Source organism: Balaenoptera musculus, chromosome 6, assembly GCF_009873245.2.
Source record: "Balaenoptera musculus isolate JJ_BM4_2016_0621 chromosome 6, mBalMus1.pri.v3, whole genome shotgun sequence".
NCBI classification, from domain to species: Eukaryota; Metazoa; Chordata; class Mammalia; order Artiodactyla; family Balaenopteridae; genus Balaenoptera; species Balaenoptera musculus.
The window spans coordinates 80,902,903-80,927,601 of record NC_045790.1 but is presented as its reverse complement, the minus strand read 5'-3'; positions in this window follow the sequence as shown (position 1 = coordinate 80,927,601).

Here is a 24,699-nt window from a genome sequence, read left to right as displayed (position 1 = left end):
GCAACAGTAGAGAAGACTGTAAAGGGAAGTAAAGAAGTCTAGTCCAGTGCGGGAGTATGACGTCTCCAAAAAGCAATGAGACTTGCAGGTCCACGTGGTTCTATGAAGAGCTAAACAAGATGCAACAAATAGTGGCGAGTGAGAAAATGGACTCAAAATGACCTGCACACGCTGACTGTTGTGGGCAACATCGGGTACCAGAAGGTCTGACGAGGGACGGGTCTGGCTGGGTGTGCTGCCTGGAGAGCCAAGTGAACAGCATCATAGCTTCCTTAAACCTGATCTCAAGGCCTGACTGGGCAGTGGTTGAGGTCAGCAGGGTGGGTGGACAAAAGAGACCATTCAGGAGGACCCAAGGCCCACATGTCCTGGGGAGGCAGGGAGGCCTTTCAGACAGGTTTCCCACAAGGGTTGGTGTGGTAAAGGGCCTGCTGGGGAAGAAGTGAGCGCTCCACTGCTGCAGGTGTGGGCGTGCATGCCCAACAAAAACACCTTGGGATGTTTCCCATTTCTGTGATCTTTTGGGATTCAGTCCTCCAACTCCTGAAGCCCCTGGTTGGGAGCTATCTGCTCCTGAACACATGAGAAGGCTTGAACAAGCTCCTCCTGAATGAGCCTTCAGAACTCGGTCTCTGTTCCCTCTGCCTGGTAGGGGTGAACCTCCACCTAGCAGCACAGGGAATACCCAGGAAGCAAGGCTTGGCTGCTTAGCTGGTTCCTCTATAGAAAACCAGGCTCTAGACCCAGGCAGCTCTGGGTGACCGGGACAGAATCACAGAACATCTGAGCTGGAGCAGTCCATACATCTAACCTTGCTGCTCCCCATACAGAGGATCCTGGGGCCCAGAGCGGGGATGACTTGCCTGGGGACACACAGCTAGTCTGGAACTCAGGTCTCCTGCCTCTGTTCTGGGCCTTTCTCTGCACCAGTTGCTTTTCTAGCACCTGGCAGTTGTCAGGAGGTGCTTCCTTCTTAGTTCAAAGCAGAAAAAAGCGGCTGCAGGGCAGGGGATCAGAGGGCAGACCAGGCCAATGGTCCCACGTGGCCCACGGAGTTAGAGGTGCCCTACGAGCAACTCGGCTGGGGCATCCCTCTGCCGCATGGAGAACATGCTGATAGGCCTACCCCGTCACTGCCTCCTTGTTTCTTGGATGGGATAAACTGTTTGGCCTTTGGACAAGATTATTTTTGCACAAAACAGGATCGTTATCACTTAATTGAAAATAATTATCCAATGCAAATTGAGTTCAACTTGTCTAGCTGGAAATAAAAAGTGAATATTTTGGGCGGTTTCACTGCTGCAAAGGCAGGTATTTAGCCCTGGGAAATCTCAGGGCCTCTCTTGAACGGCCCCCATGGCCGGGAAGACTAATTCACCACCTTGTCCAAATCAGGGCTTGTTCGAATGTGTCTGTAACAGAGGAGGTGTTCTGACAGAGACGGAGGCCCGTGGGTCACTGAGTGTGGCAGGGATGCATGTAATCCCGCTCAGTGGTTCAGCCCCTGAGGGGCTTATCCTGAGAAACACAGGTCCCGGTCTCCTTCAGAAACAAAGAAAAAGAAAGGGTCAGGAGCAAGGAGAGGGAGCTGATGACGTAAGTCTAATGTGGGAGGTCACTTCCTGTCCTTTTCCCCTGTGTCCTCCATCCCAGGCACTGCACCTTCAAACACCCAGAAACCTGAGCCCAATATCCGAGCCCTCTGAGACTCTCTTGTCAGTCTTGCCCACATGCCCAGTTGACCACCAGCTCCATCTGCTTGCTTAAGTATTCCTTGGCTTTGTTCACTTCCTCCCATCCTCACTGTATCAGTTACCACTGTTGCAGCAACGCTGCCTAACAAACAGGCACAAATTCTCAGTGGCCTACAGTAATAGGTAGTTCTTTCTTATGGTTCTGCAGCTCCACTGACCTAAGCTGGGCTGGTCCATGAGTCCACAAGTGGGAGGGGTGGCTCTGCTCCATGTGTCTCTCATCCTCCAGGATCAGCAGGCTAGCTGGGCACATCCTTCTCCTGGTGATGGAAGATGCACAACATGGCAGGTGGAAACATGGAAGGCCTCTTAAGGTCAAGTCTCAGAACTGGTATCCTGTCACTCCTGCCCTATTCCATTGACCAAAATAAGTTACAAGACTAAGCCCAAAGTCTAGGGCTAGGAGAGTACACTCCTGCCATGATGAGGCTGAGGCCAAAGTGTGGGTGAGGGAGGGTGAAGGCTACTAATCTAGTTCTGACCCTCCCACTAGAATTTCCACCTCTGGTTTCACCCCCTCTAGTCTATTCTCCACAGAGTAGTTGCTCCTTCTACAATGCAAACCTGACTATGTCACTTTTCAGCTTAAAATCCTGAAAAATCCTTCCTTCTTCTTTTCTGAGAATAATTGAAATTCAATTGAAAAAGTTCCATCTTTAACACTATCCTAAGTGTCCTATGAAATACGTCAATGGCACAACTGTCATGGTGGCCCTTCAGACTGAGTTGCCTGGGCTCTCCTCCCTTCCAGGGGCAGCGCTGGCTGTTCACGCTTGTGTATGGCAGTGCAGAAACATGACGCAAACCCCCAAGAGCATGGGAGCAGCGGTACCGCAGCTGCAGGATGGGGCACCCTTTATGTGTGGTTGCACAGGAAGGCCACAGTACAGCGCCAGGGTCAGGGGAGGGACTGTTACTCTTTTCCAAAACCCAAGCACGCATCCACCCAGAGGTAAACTTTCCCACAAAATCCACCTGTGCTCAGTGAAGCTGTACAGACAAGTACTACTCAGGATGTGACCTGCAGACCAGCACTGGTCTGAGAATTCTTGGTTAAATGTCCATGAAGGAGTAAGGAGTTTGCACCAGAATGTACATCACTGTGTCACTAGGCTCACAGTTTAGTTCAGCTGACTTTTTCATAGCAAGAATTTCTCAATGAAGGAAGCAGTGATTGACTCTCTGGTGTAAACTCCTTATCTCGTGTGGACTGGTAAATTAATAATCTGTGGCTCAACCACTTTGCAATTGCTCAGCTCTCCTTTGTTTCTGGAGACATGGACCTGAGGTGCCGAAGCAACTCTGAATGGCACCCCAGAGTAAAATTATAAGACACTGGGCAAAAGCTAGTAGTTAAAAAATTAATACAGTGCTGTAATAAAAAAGGGAAGCTACTTCAATATGACAACAGATGGTTGCCTAAATAAATTATCTATGCTCCCTTGATGAAGTCAACTGCACTCATAATAGTTTGGGGACTTTATAACAGGATGACAAAGGCTGAGGACATAACAGTAAGTTTTTTTAAAAAGCATGACACAAAATGGTGTGAGCAGTCTGCTATGTAACATGTAGATTAGGTAAATGTGCACACATTCATGTAGCCTGAAGGAACTGTGTGAAAATACGCAGAGTGCATATGTTAGCGTGGTGTGATTATACCCTTTTCTTCTTTCTTTTTCAAACTTCTGAAGCATAGTTCTGTTACTTTATAATGAAAAAAAAAATTTACACTTATTGATAACACATTTCTAAGACCCCTTCAGTTGGTATATTCTATTTCATTGTTTCCTTGGTTCCCAATATGAAAACATTAAAAAACTGTTAATTCAGAAACATAAACTCAGAATTTCTGATCACTCAGACTGGATTCTTATTTGTCCGTTCGTCCATTTATTCATTCATCATTCATCATTCATTCAACAAACATTTCCTGAGGACTCACGAGCGCCCTTCAGTATTGTGATGCGACAGCATCATGTCCCTGCCTCTCGGAGGGCCGGCCAGGGCTCACGCTTGCACTCTCCATGATTCACTTAACAAACATTTGCCCACTTTGCCCTGTGCCCTGGCCTGGGCTGGCACTGGGGAACAGAGGCATGTCCAGCCAGGGGAGAAGACAGATCAAACCCAGGAAACGTCTCTTCTTCAGAAACGTCAGTTAAAAGCTTAAAAACCTAATACATACTCATAATAAATTCAAACAATATGAAACCAAACCCACTTCCTAGATATAAGCCAGAGGAATAGTTTCATATGTATCCTTCAGATTTCTTTCTAAGAATATATAAAGACATATTTCTTTATATATATGCACACATTCCCAAACATCTATATTCATGTCTACATAAACAGTAGTTTTATTTTCATTTTTTCAAAAAATGGATCTTAGAACGTGTTCAGTTCTGCAGCTTCAATGCTTATTGTTCTGAAACAAAGCATACAAATGTGCAAAGTGTTGGGCGACCACAGAGGACGAGTGACTGGTGCCAAAACAAGGTGGACCTGATGGTGGCCATGATGTGAGATCTTCACAGCAATCCTGAGAGGTCTGCCCACCCTGAAGCCTGAGCTCTCTGCTGCCCGCTTGCCCAGCCAGGCTTCACTGAGCTGGCCGCTGAACATGGTAGGATTTTGCTGGACAGAGAGGCGGGAGGAAGAGATGCCGGGGGAAAGAACGGCGGAGGTAAAGGCCTAGAGGTGGATGATGAGGCGGCCCCTCTGTGGTGCATCCCTCCATGGTGCAGACCCTCATCAAACAATTGCGAGCAGATGCACAGACCCAGGTCTTCATTTACGGCTCATCTCTTTTCTCTGTCTTCCTTCCAAAGCCCCCCAACTCAGCGGTCCCAAACTTGTCCCTCCAGCATCAGAAACCAGGGGGTGGCCTTGTTGGGAAAAGAGGGCTGGTTTGCATTGCTGGTTATTGGGGTCTCAGCTCATTACAAGAGCAAATGTACTTAAACATTAGGAAAGAGTTGCATTTACAAAGCCCATGTTGTTTACACAGTGAGGAGAAATTAATTCATGACAAGGTAGAGAGTGGGGTTTGGGGGGCCCCACTGTCCTCTGACCGCTAAACATTGGCTGGGGGGCAAGCCTGGCATGTGCTCACTTCCACTTTGACAGCTGGTCTTACAAAATGGGGACCCTTTCATCGTGAGAGTTCACCTAATGCTAATCTGGATAATTAAAAAAAAAAAAACAAAAAACCAAGCAAAATACCCAACAGAAATTCAGAAGGAACTGCTGCTGATCTATACAAATACACCAGGCACATATCTACATTATATTTGGGTCACACTCCTGAAATGACTGGCTCAGGGTCTCTCTAGGTGACAGGGGGCAGGGTCTCTTCTGCAGTCCTCCTGGTCAGGGCTGCTCTGAAGTGAGCAGGCCAAGCCTGGGACACCTGCCAGGTCCCTTACGTGTTTGGTTCACATCGCTTAACCCACCCACCTTCCCCTTCCTTGTCAACTCTCTACCCTTTTCTGGGCCTCAGTGTTGCCCTCTGTAAATCGAGGTAAGGGTAAGGGGGACAAAAAAGGTCATACAAAATAAAATAGAATGAGGAGGGGAATCTCTAAGAATCCTTTCCAATCTGATCTTATAAAAACAAACAAGGAGAAAACAGATCAGCCAAGAACCCCTGAGCCAGCCTGGGTTCAAGGCCACAACCCAAGACCTTGTCCTGAGATCTTCTTGCCCCATCCCCCGGTGTCTATCTTCTTTGGTTCCCAAACTTTAAGTTCCCTATCAGTTCCCTCCTCCCCTCCTCACACACACAGACCCACAGAGCCTAGCCCTCCAGTCTGTGCCTGGCCCACCCATCTGTATCCCCAAAGTACAGTGACTTGGGACCTCGGCCACATCATCTGGACCCTTGACTCCACCTCTGCATCCCCCCGTTCTCCCCTGCACCCCACAGCTAGCACAGCTGCCTGACACGCCTCCCCACCAACCCCACTCTGAGATCACTGACAACACAGATCATTTGACCTGCCATGCTAGGATCCTTCCTGGAATCAGCACAACAGATAGCTCCATCTGCAGACCTGTTCTGTCCCTCGTCCTTTCCCAGCACCCTCCATGCCCCAGCCCCACCTTCCCACCTGAATTCATCCCCCACTGGCCTCCGAGCCTGTGAACGAGAATTTCTGAGACACTCTATCTCCACCATTAGTTCTTTGAGCCTTTGATCCTTAGTGCAGGAGCCACGTCTCAGGGGAAGCCTTCCCTGATTCCATCCACACTTCCAACCCAAGTCAAACTGACCCTCCTGCCCCAGCCTCTTGCAGATCCACAGACTCTGTATCAGTCACCTGTGTACCTGTCATATTAACTTCCAGCCTTTTTCCACTGCACCTCAAAATACCTTTAAAAACTGACGTATAACTTACATAAAGTGCAGTTACATCTCAACACATTTTTTCACATGCATATACTTGTGTATGGGTTTGGGATAGAGACGGGTAGGTAGAGGTACAAGCTGGAAAGCTAGAAGACTCTGTGGGTCCGTGTGTGTTGGGGAGGGGGTGCTACCTGTAGGTAACTTAGATGCTGGAGGCCAAAGAAAGTAGACATACGGCCAGCATCCTGGGATGGAGTCAAGAGATCTCAGGATTAGATTCTTGATCAAGATCAAGGTCAGTGAATTTTCGCATAGGTGAGAGATCATGCTGAATGTACAACTTTAAAAATCTTAATAACTTAATGGCTTCTTTTTGCTCAGTTGAATTGATTGCTATCATTTACTTCTTCATTCTCCCACTGTCAAACATTGCCAATAACTACAACTATAAAGAATACTCTGTGGACATCTTAGCTGCTAATTCTTTAAGGCCATTCCTGGTTAATTTATAGGGTAGGGTCCTAGAAGTGAGGATACTGGGCCAGAGGAATAACCCTTGTAAGACTCTTTACACATATGGCCAAAGAGCTACATGGAATGTATTAGTCTGTTTGGGCTGCCATAACAAAATGCCACAGACTGGGTGGCTTAAAACAGCAGAAATTAATTTTCTCACAGTTCTGGAGGATGGAAGTCCAAGATCAAGGTGCTGGCAGGGTTGGATTCCTCTGAGGCCTCTTTCCTTGGCTTGTAGACGGTGGCCCTCTTGCTGCCTCTTCACAGGGTCATTCCTCTGTGCATGTGCCCCCTGGTGTTTTGTCTGTCTTAATTTCCTTTTTTTATAAGGACACCAGTCATATTGGATTAAGGCCCATCTTAATGGCCTCATTTTAACCCAATTACTTCTTTAAAGGCTGTATCTACAGACACAGTCACATTCTGAGGTACTAGGGGTTAGGGCTTCAACATTTGGGGGGAACACAGTTCATCCCATAACAGAGTTCTTCCTCAGAGGTTGGAAATGTCCTCTGGTGTCCTGTGGCTTGGTTGTGGCCCCCTCGTTTCCTTCCAAAGCTAAGATGTATTTTGGTGTGAAGCCCTCTCTGTGTCTCTCAGCCTTACCCATTTCCCTTTCTTCAAGTCTCTCATCCCATCACTGTCCACAGCTGTCAATCAATCTAAAGCAGAGATTCTCAACCTCTAATGCACACTGGAATCTGAGAGCTTAAAAAACTATCTTGGTGCCTGGGTCCCAACCCAGCAGATTCGGATGTGGTCGGTCTGGGGGTACAGCCTGGATGTGTGGAACTTTAAAGCTCTTCAGGTGGCTCAGTGTTTTGCCAAGGTGAGAACTTCCAGTCTCTGGTCTCTCTTCTTTGCTTTTGCAAAGCATGAGACAGGGCACAGGGGCTGTTTAATTACCATCTTTCAAAGTTAATTAAAGCTCCATATTCTGAAGTCTGTTTTTAACTCCCTTAAACAAGTTCATTTTAAAGCGTGGTGGTAATTTGGCTCTTTTGTTAAAATTAAGTCCTTAAAGTAAAAATTAAAAGACAAAATGGAAAACCACTGGGCATAGAAAATCCACCCTGGATTTAATAGAGTCTCTTAAGTCGTGGACTGGAGTGAGACTCTTGCCGCTCGATGCAGGTGGGGGAGCTCGCTATACATCGTGGTCCTTGAGGCTTTTGTTCTGTGTAAGCTTTTAAAGGAAGAGGATAACGGCTAATTTTCATGAGAGTCCTGCTTCTGTGGTGGGGTGATTAGAAAACTGTTAAGTTTGGGCTCCTCTAAGTTTCACACCCCAACTCTCAATGTTAGAAACAAAGTTTTAAAAGATTCTCCCCAGGGGTGAATCTCACAGACACAGTGAACTAAAGAAGCCAGAGACAAAAGAGTCCATATTGGATGATTCCATTTATACGAGGTTCAAGTACAGGTGAAACTAATCGACAGTGACAGGAATCAGACCTTGATTGCCTCTGATGTGTGTGTTTGTTGGAGGAGAGTCAGATCCTGAACACTCTTCCGAAGCCTTGGTGATGGACAGATGGGCACACGGCTCAGCCGGTTTGGGGGAAGACGTCTGTGATACTGGCCCCGCTTCAAACCATGGCTTTCGCAAGTGGCGCAGGGTCCGTTATTGGCAGGACGGAGTCACAGCCGCAGCCCCAGGCCCGGGCGCAGTCTGGCCTCCGCTTGCTTGCTCTGCTCCTCCAAGCTGCTCCTCTACCCTTAGCTCTACCCTCAGCTCTACACAGGATGCCAGCTGTGCTCTTTCTGTCCTGCACCTTTGTACACGCTGCCCCTCCTGCCTGAGATGACCCTCCCAATCTTGTTCCCCTGGGATTTGGTCATCCTTCATATCACAGCAGGGAAGTCATTCCTCTGCCTCCAGGCATGGCATTAATCACACCCTTTACTTGTCACTATTTGTTTTTGCCATTAGACTGGTGCTATTTTAGGGACAGTACTGTCCCTATTTTCAGTGCTGGGCATGATGACGGGCACCGAGTAGAGGCTTTAAACGGTGTTTGTCATTGAACTGTGTTAGTTTAGAATGGGAAGCGGAGAGCTGTAGACAAATGTCTTTTGTTAAAGCTATCTGTCTACTCATAACAATATTTGAAACCAGATGGAGAAACGTGATTCAACGGACTCTGGGTGGGTGGGGATCTGCGGGCACAGGCATGGGCCGTCCCCAGCTCCAGAGTGGGCAGCAGAATGGCTCTGCAAAACAGAGGGACAAAAATTTGACAGTGGGGTGGGACAGTGCTGGAGGAATGGAGGGAAGAGATGGGGAGAAGGTAGAGAGAGTGGGCAGAAGGAACTGCAAGGACAGTGGGAACAATGCGTTGTGTCACGTGACACCTCCCTGCAGCCCTGAAATCTTCACTGAAGTTCCCCAAACTCACAAAATGTTTAATGGGAGTGTATTTGTGAGTGTGTGAATGTATGTGTGTGACACAAGTGTGTGCATGTGTGTGTGACTATGTATACATGTGTGAGAGCATGTGTGTGTGTCAGCGTGCATGTGTAGGTATGTAGGAGTGTGGCTAGCATGTACATGTGTGGGTGTATGTATATGTGAGCATGTGTGAATGTGTGTATGTATGAGTGGGAATACATGTGTAAGTGTGTGCCTGTGGGTGAGTGTGAACATGTGGGAGTGTGTATGTGGGCAAGTATGTGCATGTGTGCATGTGTGTGTGGGCTGAGAAAGGTTGTGGGTTTCCTGCCTGGATTGCTTCAGGATTGACGCTGAGGCACCATGAGGCAGTCAGCTTTGCATCGCTCAGCAATCATGGTAAGCACAGAGCACGGCACTGGGGCCAAATCTGTGAGGGGCCAATAGCCCCCAGCTGAGATCTGAGTCACACATTTAATGAGCCACTAGTTTCATCAAGAAAGCCAGTCTTGGTTGCTGGGCAGTGCCTGCCTGGAACTCTATGCTGAAGAGTGAAGCCTTCTGAGACTCCAAGGGAAAGGAGATCATGATTGATTAGCAATGTCTGCCCTGGCTCTGATTGGCACGGTGGCAGCCTGCATCCTGGCCTCTGATGGGCGCCAAGAGATGTGCTTGGCTTTTGGGATACAAAGATGAACCTGACATAGTACCTGCCCTCGAGGGGCTCCCAGTCTTCTGCGGGAGACTGAGAAAGTAAATAGACAACTGAAAGTACAATAGATGTAGGCTAGATGAGGAGGTTGAGAGGCACAGCTGAGAGAGACATTGATGGTGCCTGGAGCAGAAGGGGAGGTTTCCTCATGGAATTTCTGACCAGGCTGACAGGGTTGGAGAAGCAAAGGAAGGAGGGCATTTCCAGCAGAAGACACAGGATGAGCAAATTCTCACAGGAATGAAAATGTGGGGGTATCTGGGTGCAGGACAAAGGGGGAGTGGCAGGAGATGGGGAGGGCAGGGAGTCCGGAGCTGACCTGGGCGGGGGGCTGAGTGCTGTTGCCTAGGAGGTAGTCCCTAACAGGGTCGCCTCAGCCAGGTACAAAGGAGACCCACTCTCAGCCCAGAGGACAGCTCCACACGGAGCCTGGGCATCCCAACACACCCCTCCCTGACCGAGGGAAGCCTTCTCTGTCCCCATTTTCCCGGCTGCAGACCATGGGAACCACGCCCCATGGATCCTGGTGTTGTATATGCTGTGAGCTGCTGCAGGTGTGGGACAAAAAGCCACAGATAATTTGCATGAGATGGAGAGCACATTTTCAGTTTCCCTCTCTCACAAATTGCAAATTTCACTTTCACAGCCCTTCTTTCCCCCATCACAACCACCCTTGTTTCTCCACAGCACCTCAGGAGTCTGTTGTCACAGAGACACCCCAGGTTTCCTCTGTGGTGTTTCTGCCTCACCAGCCTCAACACCAGGTCTTTGACGTCCCCTTCTCCAAGCCTCCTCCAAATGCTGGCTCCATGGCCCATTCTGGCTCATGGAGAGAGTCCCACACTGGGAGGCAGGGGCCTGGACTCCAGTCCTGGCTCTGCCCCTAACTCAGTGCAGGATATGAAGCTCTTTATGGGCCTCAGTTTCCCCATATGTACCAAACAGGGTTCTAGATTTGATAATTTCTGAAGGTCCTCCAACTTGTAGAATGGTGACTTTCTGATCTTGACAGTTTCTTTGTCATGGAAACCCTGAGATGATCTTTTATAGCAAGTGCTGGGACTTGTGTTGGCCCTTGATGGTCCAGGAACTTGAGGTCTTTGAGGTACCTATGCCGTGTTCCCTGGATCTACTGCTGCTTCCCCCTTCCTTTCTAATTTTCTCCCTGTCCTCTGGGTCTAGTTCCTGTATCTTCATGTTCATTTGTTCCCTGGCTCCTGGTAATGACCCTGTGGGGCAGTGTGACTTAGGAGGTGCTCAGTTCGCCGTACTAAAAGAGCTCCTGGCTGGGAGGGAGGTAGGTCTCTTCTCCCTCCTGCCCTCTGGCTCCATGCCACAGCCCAGCTCATGGCTACACCCAGAGCTTCTTGCGAACAGTTGCCTGGAGGGAACAACGTTGTTGAGATTCAATATTTAAACACGAAACACATTTTTTCACTCACTCCTAACATGTTGATGTTTTCAGAGATGCTTTCTGTTTTCTGTTGACAAAGTGTGGCAGAGGGAGACAGAGGGGGCTGAGGGAGAGGGCCCCAAAGCCTAGGCCCGGCTCTTCCTCTGACTTGAGGAATGACCATGGGCAAGCCTTTTCCCTGTGCTGGCCTCGGTTTCCCCATCTGTAAAGTGGGGGTGAGGTCGGGTGGGCCAGAGTAAACTAGACAATCTTTCAGGCCTTTGCAGCTCTGACATCCACCAGAACTTCAAGAATCCTGCCGTGGCCGAGATCTCCCCATCCCTTGCAAGATGGTGCTGCATGCATAGCCTGGCTTGCTGATGGTAAGGGAAGGCCCATGAGAAGACAAGAACCCCCTGGAGCACAGATAGGCAGGCTTCAGAGGCCAGGTCTGTGGTGGGTTGGCAGGGGAATCCAGAGTGACCCAGGAGGCCAGTGTTAATTGAGGCAATGAAACCAGAAAACTCCCCTGAGCAGCTAAGCGCAAGAGGGTTGCCACACAAATCACCAGGAAGAAATGATTAACTGGGTGTAGGCACAGAAGAGAAGTGGTTGGTGACCCATAACTTGTCCAGGACGATGGTGGATCCCCTGGGCCCCCCCGAGGCTCCACGGGGGTAGGCGTGGAGGATGAGGTGGGGTGTGAAAGGAGGCTGAGGCAGAGGCGAGTTTGACAAGCTCTCCTCCCAGAAAGATTAACCAGGCGAAGCTGGCTGGGGAGAGGAGGCTGGTGGAGGAAGGGTGAGAAAGGCACGCAGATGGTTTCCATTTCGAGGAGGTTCCAACCTCTGACGCCTCACTTCGGGGTAGGGGAGGGGTGTGGAGAGGAGGAAGAAGCAGGGACTTTTCTGAGCAACATTTATAGTATCTAGGGTTATCAGAATTCATAGACCCTCTGCAGGGGCTCCCTCCTGGTGCCCGGTCCCACTCTCAGGGGATGTTTGAATCTCCTCTGGTTGCTCACCTCCAGGGACCTCGAGCCCACTGCATCCCACGTGGTCTGTCCCACTGTTGGAAACTCCAGTCAGGAAGGGCTTCTTGGCACCAAGTCAAAGTCTGCATCTCTGGCTCCATCAGCGTTTGGCACAATATACCCCATAGAGGTTCGGCTTGGTTCTGGTCTGTGGAGACTTTTACCTAGGAAGCAGGAATAAATAATGTAAAATGATCACCAAGGTACACAAGTTATCTGGCAGGCCTGGTACCATGTTCTAGGGATTAGGGTTTTGCCAAGTTTCTGCCTCAGTTTCCCTCTTTGAGATAAAGACCACGGTGCTGGTTAATTCTGTATGCCTACTTGACTAGGTGATGGCGCCCAGCTGTTTGGTCAAATACTAGTCTACATGTTGCAGGGGAGGTGGTCTGTAGATGTAATTAACATCTACAATAAATTGACTGCCAGTAAAGGACATTCCCCTCCACAGTGTGGGGAGGCCTCATGCGATTAGCTGAAGACCTTCAGGGTAAAAACTGAGGTGTCCTGAAGAAGAAGGGATTCTGCTTCAAAACTGTAAGACAGAAGTCCTGCCTGAGTTTCCAGCCTGATGGCTGCCCTACACATTCTGGACTTGCCATCCCCGACAGCTGCGTGGGCTTAAACATGTCTTTTTCTTTCTGTATACATATCCTACTGGTTTTGTTTCTCTGGAGAACCCTGACTGATGCAACCAAGCACCACCCTCTGTGCAAAGGCAGATAAAGAACACTTAATTCTTAGAAGAGCAATGTCCAAAAGGACTAATATATTTTTTTTAATTTTTAAAATTTTTATTATAAATGTATTTATTTATTTTATTTTTGGCTGCGTTGGGTCTTCGCTGCTGCGCGCGGGCTTTCTCTGGTTGCTGCGAGTGGGGGCTACTCTTCGTTGCGGTGCGCGGGCTTCTCACCGTGGTGGCTTCTCTTGTTGCAGAGCACGGGCTCTAGGCCCACGGGCTTCAGTAGTTATGGCACGCGGGCTCAGTAGTTGTGACTCGCAGGCTCAAGAGCGCAGGCTCAGTAGTTGTGGTGCACGGGCTTAGTTGCTCCGCGGCATGTGGGATCTTCCCGGACCAGGGCTCGGACCCGTGTCCCCTGCATTGGCAGGCAGATTCTTAACCACTGCGCCACCAGGGAAGTCCCAGGACTAATATCATTAAAAGTGCTACTTCGTGTGGTGCTGTGTTAATCTAAACCCATCTCTGAGGGTGCCATCCATTTCCCTACTCAAAATCCGTTCCCTATTGCTACCACTGCCACGGTGTTAGCTACTGTTTATGAAGCATTTCTATCTATCAGACACTAAGCAAGTAATATATATAATTCATATATGTTAGATACTTTAATTCTTGCAGGACAGAGGGTATTATGTCCATGTTTATGGATGAGGAAAATGAAACACAGAGGACCACACTCCTTGGCCTGAAATTTGGAGCCTTCAGTGATCTTGCTCCAATTTATCTCCCTCTACTCCCTTTCATGTTATCCATGGTCAAGGCAAATGAACTAGGCCCTCTTACTTAAGTGTGCTCTAGATTTTCCTACATCCGGATGTTGCCTATACCTGGATTTCTTCTGAAACGTAGTTCATCTTATCCTACACGTCAAAGTCTTCCCTCTGCTCCAAGGGCCAATTCCAAGGTCATCTCCTCTGTGAAGTTTTCCTGGGTCCCCAGCATCACTGACCCTGCTAGTGACCCCTTCCTGCACAGTCTCACATCTGGGCTTCTTTTTAACTTGAGTTACTGCCATCCATTTCAGGGTTTCTCTCTCCTCCAGTTAAAATGGAAGCTCTCTGAGGGCAGGAAACATGTCTGATGGATTACAACAGACAACAGTATTGAAACTCATGGGGTTTCTTTCTAAAACAGGGAACTTTGATTAGAAAAAAAATTAGTCCTCCTGGACTAAACTTCTTTAAGGAAGTGTCTGTGTGGTTGTTTTCTGAAAGATCAGGGCGATTTCTGCTCCAGCATTACGTTAGTAGACTTGAATTTTCTTTGCTCTTATCTTCCGTTTGAACAACAGACCTCACAATGATAATTTAGCAAGCTTTGTCTTGTTTTGTCTGCCTGAGGCTTGACAGAGCAACACCAGCAACCTGTGTACCCCCCCAAAACCCTACAATGGGAGTCCCACACTCACCCTCTCCAGCCTTAAGCCACCTTCCCAAAGGAACTACTGTGGACCTTTCCATTTGGAAGGGCAACCTCCCAGTCCAGTGGACTAAGGTTTTAGTCACCCCTATTTTGGTAATATCACACACAGAATGGTGCTGGGGACCAGTGAGTTACATTCATTTACTGACGCCTGTGTCAGGTCCCATTCTGGACCCTGTGAGAAAGGAGAAAGATGACATGGCCTTTATCTCTTTATTCTATCAACGTATGTTTGAGCCCCTACTCTACACCAGGAACACTTTGTAGCACTCAACTTGCTCGTACAGAGTCTGTCTTCTCCGTGGGCTACAAGCCCCATGAGCGCATGCATCATATTTGACTGGCTCATCACTGTACCTTGACTTCAGTGCAGTGCCTGGGACATAACAGCTATCTTATAAATATCTGTTGTAGAACCGAATGGGGTTTGAATCTGTCTCACCCACTAGAGAAAACAAGAGCTCCTCAAGAGTAGGGGAGCCCTTGTCAGCACAGGACCTGGCTCAGGTGAGATACTCAAGAAGTGTTTATTGAGTTGGCTGGATGGCCCAGTGCGGAGGTCCAGAGTGGGCCACACCTGACCAGGGCATGGGTTGGGGTGTGAACTCTGGGTTCTTTATGGGTTCCCATCTGCCTTGCTATGGGAACTGTGGCTCTTACTTTCTTCTGTGACCACTGCTCCTTACTTGTGGCTTTGGGGATTGAACAATTAATTGTGTAAAAGCTAAAAATAGAGACCTGACTCCACGAGGCTGCCATACAACAGCCAGTTCTAGGCACTTAACACTAGTTGTATGCTCAAAAAGGTGCTGTGAGGGGACATGACCCATGCTGAAACTGGGTTTCCTACTGAAACAGTATCAAATGGAGGGATTATGTTCATTATCAAGGGATTGATACTCAACTTTTCCTAAAAAGGTCCACAAGTGTGATGTTTAACCAGCTATCATGGCACTTATATAAAGTTCCTAGGCTGTGCACCAGCCATGCCTGTGATTGGTTGGTGAGGCATGAATGAGGGATTGGCTTGTGGGGTCACGAGGAAGCAGCTGGAAGACTCTCCTCGGAGAGAGGTTGGGCCTGACATGAGCAGCTGGAAAGATGGACGGAGAAGGAGACTGTATAGGGTAAGAAGGCTCTCAGAGGCTGGGTCATGGGAAGACAGCCAGGTGATGCTTACTGTAAGGGCCATGAGTTGCTAATGCGAATTCAATGACAAGAGTTGGGCAGGCTGGGGCCTTGCTGAGCTGCTGGTAGATTGAGGGCTGCCCACAGAGAGGCAGTGCTGCACACTGGTCATCACTATTGCTCTTGAGTGAAGCCAGTGGTGATTCTGGTTTGGTTAAGCCCAGGGATTCCAGTCACCATTAGACCATAGAACATCAGAGCAGGGAGCGACTAAGAACTCATCCAGGTTGATCTCACCGCTTCCAATTTTATAACGAGGAAACTGGGGCCCTGAGAGGAGGTCACAAGTTATCAGAGCTCAAAAAGGCACAGGTCCTTGTGACAGCATCTGATTAGCAATATGTTTACACTGGTCTGTTATGTTTAAAAGGCTAACTTATGTTTGGTGGACATACTTGGGGGACGTAAGTGAAAATTTGTTAGGACTATTTGCTAGTGTGTACAGGGCTGAACTCTTTGATATGAAGCAGGTAACTCAGAGGGAAGGAAGTGATGGTCTGGTTTCTCCACGGGAAATCCTTCCTTTGCATGTGTACCTACCTTCTGTCCTCACTCGGGCTGCCACAGGGCATTTCCAGAGAGGACCTTCCCTCAAGGGAATAAGAGATAGGAAGCTCCTGGTCTCTGACCTGCCCTGGGCCCCCAGCACCATCCCAGTGGCCCCCCAGAGATCTCCCCTTTCCTTTTGTCTTTGGTGATCCTTCTATACCTCTCTACTCCCCTCAACCCTATTCCCTTATTCTTGGAAAAGCCTTCTCCATCGAAAGGGAGGCACTGAGGATACCATTTCCTCACCTTGCTAACCTGTCTACACACCTGCCTTCAACTCCTTTCAGGCATCCTTCTGGAGACATCCCTTCCCTCCTCCTTGAGTGCCATCAGTTGAGTTTTCTTCTGTTCTCCAACATCCCCTTTTCAGCACCTTCCTGTCAACAGCAACCAGGCAGAGTCCACTGTCCTGTTAACCTTTCATAGCCAAGGGTTTACAAAGAGATGTACATTTTCTCCTCTTCCCAGCTGCTCAATCCCTCCTCAATGCACTGTGGTCTGGCTTCTTGGCCCACGGCTATCTTGGAACTCCTTTGGTAAAGATCTCCAAAGAGCTACACGTCCCCAAATCTGAGAGATGCTTTTCAGTTCATACATTTATTTACCCAACATATATTTCACAGAGGAATTCAGGTATGAGAATATATGCAAGATGAGAAATTATAAATAATTAAAATAGCCTTAAGAAAAGTATACATCAGAATGGAGATTTAGAGAATAACAGATGAAATACTGCATCCCCCATAAAAGCTCAGGGAATAAAAACAAAGTGCAGCATGGTAGAAGCAACTCCTCTTACAGTTCTTGGGGGTGTGTAGTGGGTTGGATAGTGTTCCCCTCAAAGATATATACAAGTCTTAATCCCCAGTACCCATGAATGTGAACTTAACTGGAAATAGAGTCTTTGCAGAGGTAATTAAGGATCTTGGATCCTTGAGACCATCTTGGCCTTAGGATCGGCCCTAAAGCCAAGACACATAGAAACATGGAGGAGAAGATGGAGGCAGAGATTGGAGTTATGTGTGGAAGCATCAAGGACTGCCACCAGTATCTGGGAGAGAGGCAGGGAACAGATTTACCCTCAGAGCATCAAGAAGGAACCAACTGGCAGAGCAGAGCTGGAGGTATCATGCTCCTTGACCACAGACTATACTACAAAACTACAGTAATCAAAACAGTATGGTACTGGCACAAAAACAGACACATAGGTCAGTGGAACAGAACAGAGAGCCCAGAAATAAACCCACATACTTATGGCCAATTAATCTATGACAAAGGAGGCAAGAATATACAATGGAGAAAAGGTAGTCTCTTCAATAAGTGGTGCTGGGAAAACTGGACAGCTACATTTAACAGAATGAAACTAGAACATTCTCTAACATCATATACAAAAATAGACTCAAAATGGATTAAAGATCTAAATGTAAGACTGGAAACCATAAAACTCCTAGAAGAGAACATAGGCATAAATTGTAGCAATATTTTTTTGGATCTGTCTCTTCAGGCAAAGGAAACAAAAGCAAAATAAACAAATGGAACTTTTGCAGAGTAAAGGAAACCATCAACATAAAACGACAACCTACTAATTGGGAGAAAATACTTGCAAATGATATGACTGGTAAGAGGTTAATATCCAAAATATATAAACAGCTCATATAATTTAATATCAAAAAACAATCAACCCAATTAAAAAATTGACAGAAGACCTGAATAGGCAGTTTTCCAAAGATGACCTACAGATAGTCAGCAGGCACATGAAAAGATGCTCAACATCACTAGTCATCAGAGAAATGTAAATCAAAAAACAACAATGAGATATCACCTCACACCTGTCAGAATGGCTATCATCAAAAAGACCACAAATAAAAAATGTTGGCAAGGATGTGGAGAAAAGGGAACACTTGTACACTGTTGGTAGGAATGTAAATTGGGGCAGCCATGATGGAAAACAGTATGGAACTTCCTCAAAAAACTAAAAATAGAACTACCGTATGATCCAGCAATTCTACTCCTGGGTATATATCCGAAGAAAACAAAAAGAGTAATTCAAAAAGATACCTGCACCCCAATGTTCATGGCAGCATTGTTCACAATAGCCAAGATGTGGAGGCAACCTAAGTGTCCATCAACAGATGAATGGATAAAGAAGATGTGGTATATATATACAATGGAATACTATTCAGCCATAAAAAAGAACGAAATTTTGCCATCTGCAGCAACATGGATGAACTTGGAGGGCATTATGCTAAGTGAAATAAGTCAGACAGAGAAAGACAAATACTGTATGATATCACTTATATGTGGAATCTAAAAAATACAACTAGTGATCATAACAAAAAAGCAGCAGACCCACAGATACAGAGAACAAACTAGTGGTTACCAGTGGGGAGAGGGAATGGGGGAGGAGCAAAATAGGGATGGGGATTAAGAGGTACAAACTACTATGTATAAAATAAATAAGCTACAAGGATATATTTTACATCACAGAGAATATAGCAAATATTTTATAATAACTTTAAATGGAGTATAATCTATAAAAATTTTGAATCACTCTTGTATACCAGAAACTAATATAGTATAATAAATCAACTATACTTCAATTTTTTAAAAATTAAAAAAAAAAAAAGAACCAACTCTGCTGACATCTTGATGTTGGACTTCAGGCCTCCAGAACTGTAAAAGAACAAGTTCTATTGTTTTAAGCCATCTAGTTTGTGCCCTAGGAAATGAGCATGGGCTACATCCTTGCTGTTTCATATCTCCATGCCTTTACTGACAAGATTCCTTCTCCTTGAAGGGCTCTTCCCTTTCGTTACCCTGGAAATTTTTTATTCTGTTATGAAGACCCATTGGAAGTCCTGGGCAAGAGAGGTCCTGCCCAGTCCCCTTGACTCTCCTTGACAGGACGATCCATATCCATCCCTGCAGTCCTCACCTGTATGATAAAGTCATTTTTGTTTTTGTCTCTTCAATTGCTTGTTAGTCCCTGAGCCTTGAGATTTCTTAGTAAAGTCAACCTTAATCAATACTACTACCGGCACAAAAAGGGTCCATGGCAAACATCTTTTGACTAAATAACTCAAAAGGCAATAAGAATACCAAAGGATTAATGTTGTCTGTGGTGGTCATAAAAGAGGAATAGGATATTCTGGAAGGAGGCAACAGCATAGGTAAAGCATGACCTAATCATTTATCCAATGGGTCTGGAAGGGTGAAGGAGGCAGAGGAGAAAGAGGAGTGAAAAACTGCAGAAGCTAAGCTGGGAAGGCTTTGAATGTTAGGGCAGGAAGTTAGACATCAGCCTGTGGGCCATGGTCCCCCAATGCTGGTGCAGATTTTCACCAGCATGCCTCTTAGATACATTTCCTACCACTTAGGCCTGAGAGATCAGCTACTGCCCTCCCCCAGGCCCCAAAAGTTGGACATGTGCCTTGTGATCAGTCTCCTTCTTAGCGCCCCCATGGGCAAAGCAGGAAACAAAACTGAGGATGGCCTACGGACTACTGATCCTTGGCCTTTTCCTTTTTTTTTTCCCCAGAATATTCCCAATTCAGTGAAAAAACATTAAAATGTTTCCAGTAGATTACGAATGAAATTAGACTTTTGTTTTGACATATATATACATCTGTGAAACTATCCCTCAATCAAGATAATGATGGTATTCACCATCCCCAAGTTTCCTTGTGCCCCTTCGTAATCTTCCTGCCCTACCCAATCATCCCCACCTCCAGGCAACCATGGATCTTCTGTTACTATAATTTGCATTTTTTGTAGTATTCCATTGTCAATTTGACCTTATTGGGTGCTGCATATTTTTTTATTCCTATAAATATTCTTGAGCTTTGTTCTTGGAATTGGTTATTTGGAAACACTCTGACTCTTTCAGGTCTTGTTTTTAAGCTAGTTAGGCAGAACCAGAGAAAAGTTTAGACCAAGTTTAGACCAAAAACTCTTCTGAGTACTGTAGTCACTGCTGCATGAACTATGAGGTTTTCCACTCTGACTGGTGAGAACAGAAACTATTCTTGGCCTTGTGTGAGCTCCGGATACAGTTCCCTCTAATCCTTTCAGGTGGTTTCCTCACACATATGCACTGACCAGTACTTAGCTGGGGACCCTCTGCAGATAGATCTCTGGGCTCTCTATGCAGCTCTCTCCTTTCTGGTAATCCAATCTGCAAACTCTAGCCATTTTGGCTTCTCCAGGCTCCCAGCTCTGTTTCCTCAGTGAGGCTCTTCCTGGGTTTCCCCTCCTTGCTCCACAATTGGGAAACCCTCCATGCAGTCAGCTGGGGCAATCAGAAGGCCATCTCTCAAAGTTCACTCTTCTTCCTTGTCTATGTTCAATGCCTTGAAAACTGCTTCACATATATTTTTACATTGTTTCAGGATGGAGGGTATATCTGATCCCTGTTACTCCAGTCTTGGCTGGAAGTAGAAATTTCTGAAACTACTTTTGATAAAGACTATGATATATGCTGCAATAAATTTGATATTCTGGGCTCTTTCATTTTGCACTGTCATATATGGGTACCACAAGCTGATAAACTCTTATCGAGAAAATGATTACATATAGTACATCAAAATGAAGTTGTATTTTCTGCATTCAAAAATTAAAACACATTTTTTTGGTGTATGACTGCCAAGTATTCTTTTGTGGTAAGGGCTGTTCCGAGTTTACGGTTATAGCAGATGATGTTTTTCATTCATATTCCTGTGTCTCTGTCAGGAGGCTGCCTTCTCACTGCCCAAACCCACTTTGTCTAGAGCCAGAGTTGATTGGGAAAGGCTCCTGGAGCAGCTCTTAAACAATGGCTGATTTAAAACAAACAAAAAAATGATATAGACACACATACTCCTTTACCCCTGATCAGGGCAACTTTGAGGTGTGGCCCCTGCTGTCTCTAGTGTTCCCTTGGGAGTCTGAGAACTACCCTCTGTGGGACCCTGATTTGATAAGGAATCCAGTTTGGATTCTTTCTCTTCTCTTCCCTGTCCCACTTCCCCACTCCCTTACCGTGTTTTATTGGAAACATTTCCCAGTAAATCACTTTAAAGGCTGATTTATTTCACAATTGTTAGGATGGGTATTTATTCACAAGACATTGCACCTTCGGTTTTCCATTTATTTTGCTCTTTACAAAATTCTCTTAATGGAAGAAATTTCAATTCCCTGGAAGACTGTAAAAGGTGCCTGGAACAGTTCTTTGCTCAAAAAGATAAAAAGTTTTGGTAAGATGGAATTATGAAGTTGCCTGAAAAACGGCAGAAAGTAGTGGAACAAATCGGTGAAAACACTGTTCAATAAGGTTCTTGGTTAAAATGAAAAATGTGGCTTTTAGTTTTACTTAAAAACCAAAGGAACTTTTGGTCAACCCAATACAATGTCCATCATATACATTAAACATACATTAAATGCACCTGAAACTTGAGTTGTTCTCTCTGGATAGCACAACTCTGAAACAGCTTCATCACATGAAGTGATTCTCTGCATGACAGGCACTGCATGTCTTCCAATGGTTGGTACTTTTTGAAATGTGAATAAGTCCAAACCCTAGGAGCCTGTGCTGGACTTGGGTCCTGGTGTCTACAACCTACTGACATTCTTTTTTTAAAAATAAATTTGTTTATTTTTGGCTGCATTGGGTCTTTGCTGCTGCACGTGGGCTTTCTCTAGTTGCGGCGAGCGGGGGCTACTCTTCCTTGTGGTGCGCGAGCTTCTCACTGCAGTGGCTTCTCATGTAGCGGAGCACGGGCTCTAAGCACGTGGGCTTCAGTAGTTGTGGCACACAGGCTCTAGGGCGCAGGCTCAGTAGCTGTGGCCCATGGGCTTAGCTGCTCCACGGCATGTGTGATCTTCCCAGACCAGGGCTCGAACCCCTGTCCCCTGCATTGGCAGGCGGCTTCTTAACCACTGTGCCACCAGGGAAGCCCCCTACTGACATTCTTAACCAATCAAATGTCCCATTAGATAGTCTCCAACCCTGCCCACCACACTGCCCCCTGCCTCAGTTTACTCCCCTTGTTCTCACACCACAATTCTCTATTGCGACAGAGCTAACACCCCAACCTGGTGCTCTAGCATTTGTATCCATGCTTCCTGGTTATACCAGTAATTCCCCTCAGCTGGTTGAGCGGCCAGTAGCCTTGTCCCTCCACAAAGGGGTCCAAATGGTCTGTAGATATTCATGCCATGAAACTAGAGGCCCTTATTTCAGATGAGTGGGACATATCCCACCAAACTCTCAAACACCAGCACAATCTGATGAACGTCTAAGCTTTACAAGATAAGGGTACATCCTGTCAGATGTGGAAGGCAACCTGCACCCACTTCTTCTAGGGAGAATTCCTTTTGAGAAAGGGGTTGGGGCTTCAATTAGGGTTTCTCAATCTCAGCACTACTGATATTTTGAGCTGGTTAATTCTTTGTTGTAGAAGACTGTCTTGTGCATTGTAGAATTCTAGCAACATTCCTGGTCTCTACTCACTAGATGCCAGCAGTACCCTCTAAACTGTGAAAACTCAAAATGATAAGATCAGGGGATCAAGATAGTGATGAAGGAATGATTCTATTATTTTGTATGTAATCTTTTGTTGGCAGAAGAATTTTCAGTTGTTTCCTATGAGCAGCTTCGTTCTGTATCTTTTATCAACAGATTATTGGTATACTGTTAACCCTGTCTGTCTCTCCTTACAAACACAGCTCATATCAATCTTTTCCCTGCAGCACTAACAAATAACGTTTCTTTGCCCATCAGAGTGGCAAACAGAAAAAGGCATGAAAATATTCCATGTTATTGTGGGAGTGGGGAGATGAACACTCTCATACACTGCTAGGAATGTAATTTGCAACATGTACTAAAACTTGCATGAAATATATGCATGTTTTTTGACACATAAGTTCATAAGTTCTGCTTTACATGGAATAACTGAAGAAGATACAATGTGTGTAGAGGGATTTTTTTTTTTAATAATGAAAATCAGAAGCAACCAAAAAAGTCAACAACAGAGAGCTGATTAAATAAATTATGGTATAACTATATAATAGGATATCATGTAACCATTGAAAATGGTGTAGATATATGTTTGATCAGAAAGAAAGATTTTCATTATTAAGTGGAAAAACAGGCTACAAAACAATATATTTATGTATAGAAAAAAGCGTGGACAGACAGACACTAAGAATTTTAACCATATCTTTGGGTAGAAGAATTAAGTATGATTTTTATGTTAAAAACATTTTCCCCCTTTGGTAGCAATACTTACATCAGACAAAATAGACTGTATTGAGACTGTAATGAGAGACAAAGAAGAACACTATATAATGATAAAGAGATCTAGCCAACAAGAAGATATACAATTGTAAATATATATGCACCCAACATAGAAGCATCTAAATACATAAAGCAAATATTAACAAACATAAAGGGAGAATTTGAAAATAATAGTAGGGGACTTTAACACCCCACTTACATTGGTGGAGAGATCATCCAGACAGAAAATCAATAAGGAAGCACTGGCCTTAAATGACACATTAGATCAGATATATATATATATATGATATATGTATGTGTGTGTGTGTGTGTGTGTGTGTGCGTGTGAGTATGTATAAAACTTTACCTCCAAAAGCAGCAGAATACACATTCTCTTAAAGTGCACACGGGGGGTGGGGGGTGGGGGAAAAAAAAATAAAGTGCACACAGAACACTCTTCAGGATAAATCACATGCTAGGCCACAAAACAATTCTCATTACATTTAAGAAGACTTAAGCCATACAAGTATCTTTTCTGACCACAATGGTATGAGACTAAAAATCACCTACAAGAAAACTGCAAAAAACACAAACATGTGGAGGCTAAACAATATGCTACTGAACAGCCAATGGATCACTGAAGAAATCAGAGGAAGTTTAAAAATACCTGGAGTTAAATGAAAATGGAAACAAAATGATACAAAAATCTATGGGATGCAGCAAAAGCAGTTCTAAGAGGGAAGTGTATAGTGGTACAAGCCTACCTCAGGAAACAAGAAAAATCTCAAATAAACAACCTAACCTTACATCTAAAGGAACTAGAAAAAGAACAAACAAAACCCAGAGTTAGTAGAATAAAAGAAATAATAAAGATCAGAGCAGAAATAAATGATATAGAGACCAAAAAACAATAGAAATGATCAATGAAACTAAGAACTAAGAAAGATAAACAAAATTGATAAACTTTAGCCACATTCATCAAGAAAAAAAGAGAGGAAATCAGAAAGAGAAGTTATAACTGACATCATCAAACTACAAAGGATCATAAGAGATTAACATAAACAATTATATGCCAATAAAATGGACAACCTAGAAGAAATGAATAAACTGCTAGAAATATATAATCTCCCAAGACTGAATCAGGAAGAAATCAAAAATATGACAGACCAATAGACCAATTACCAGTAATGAAATTGAATCAGTAATAAAAAAACCAAAACAAAACAAACAAAAAAACCTAAAAAAACTCCCAACAAACAAAAGTCCAGGATCAGATGGCTTTACAGGTGAATTCTACCAAACATTTAAAGAAGAGTTAACACCTATCCTTATCAAACTATTCCAAAAAACTAAAGAGGAAGAAATGCTTCTGAACTCATTCTATGAGGCCAGCAT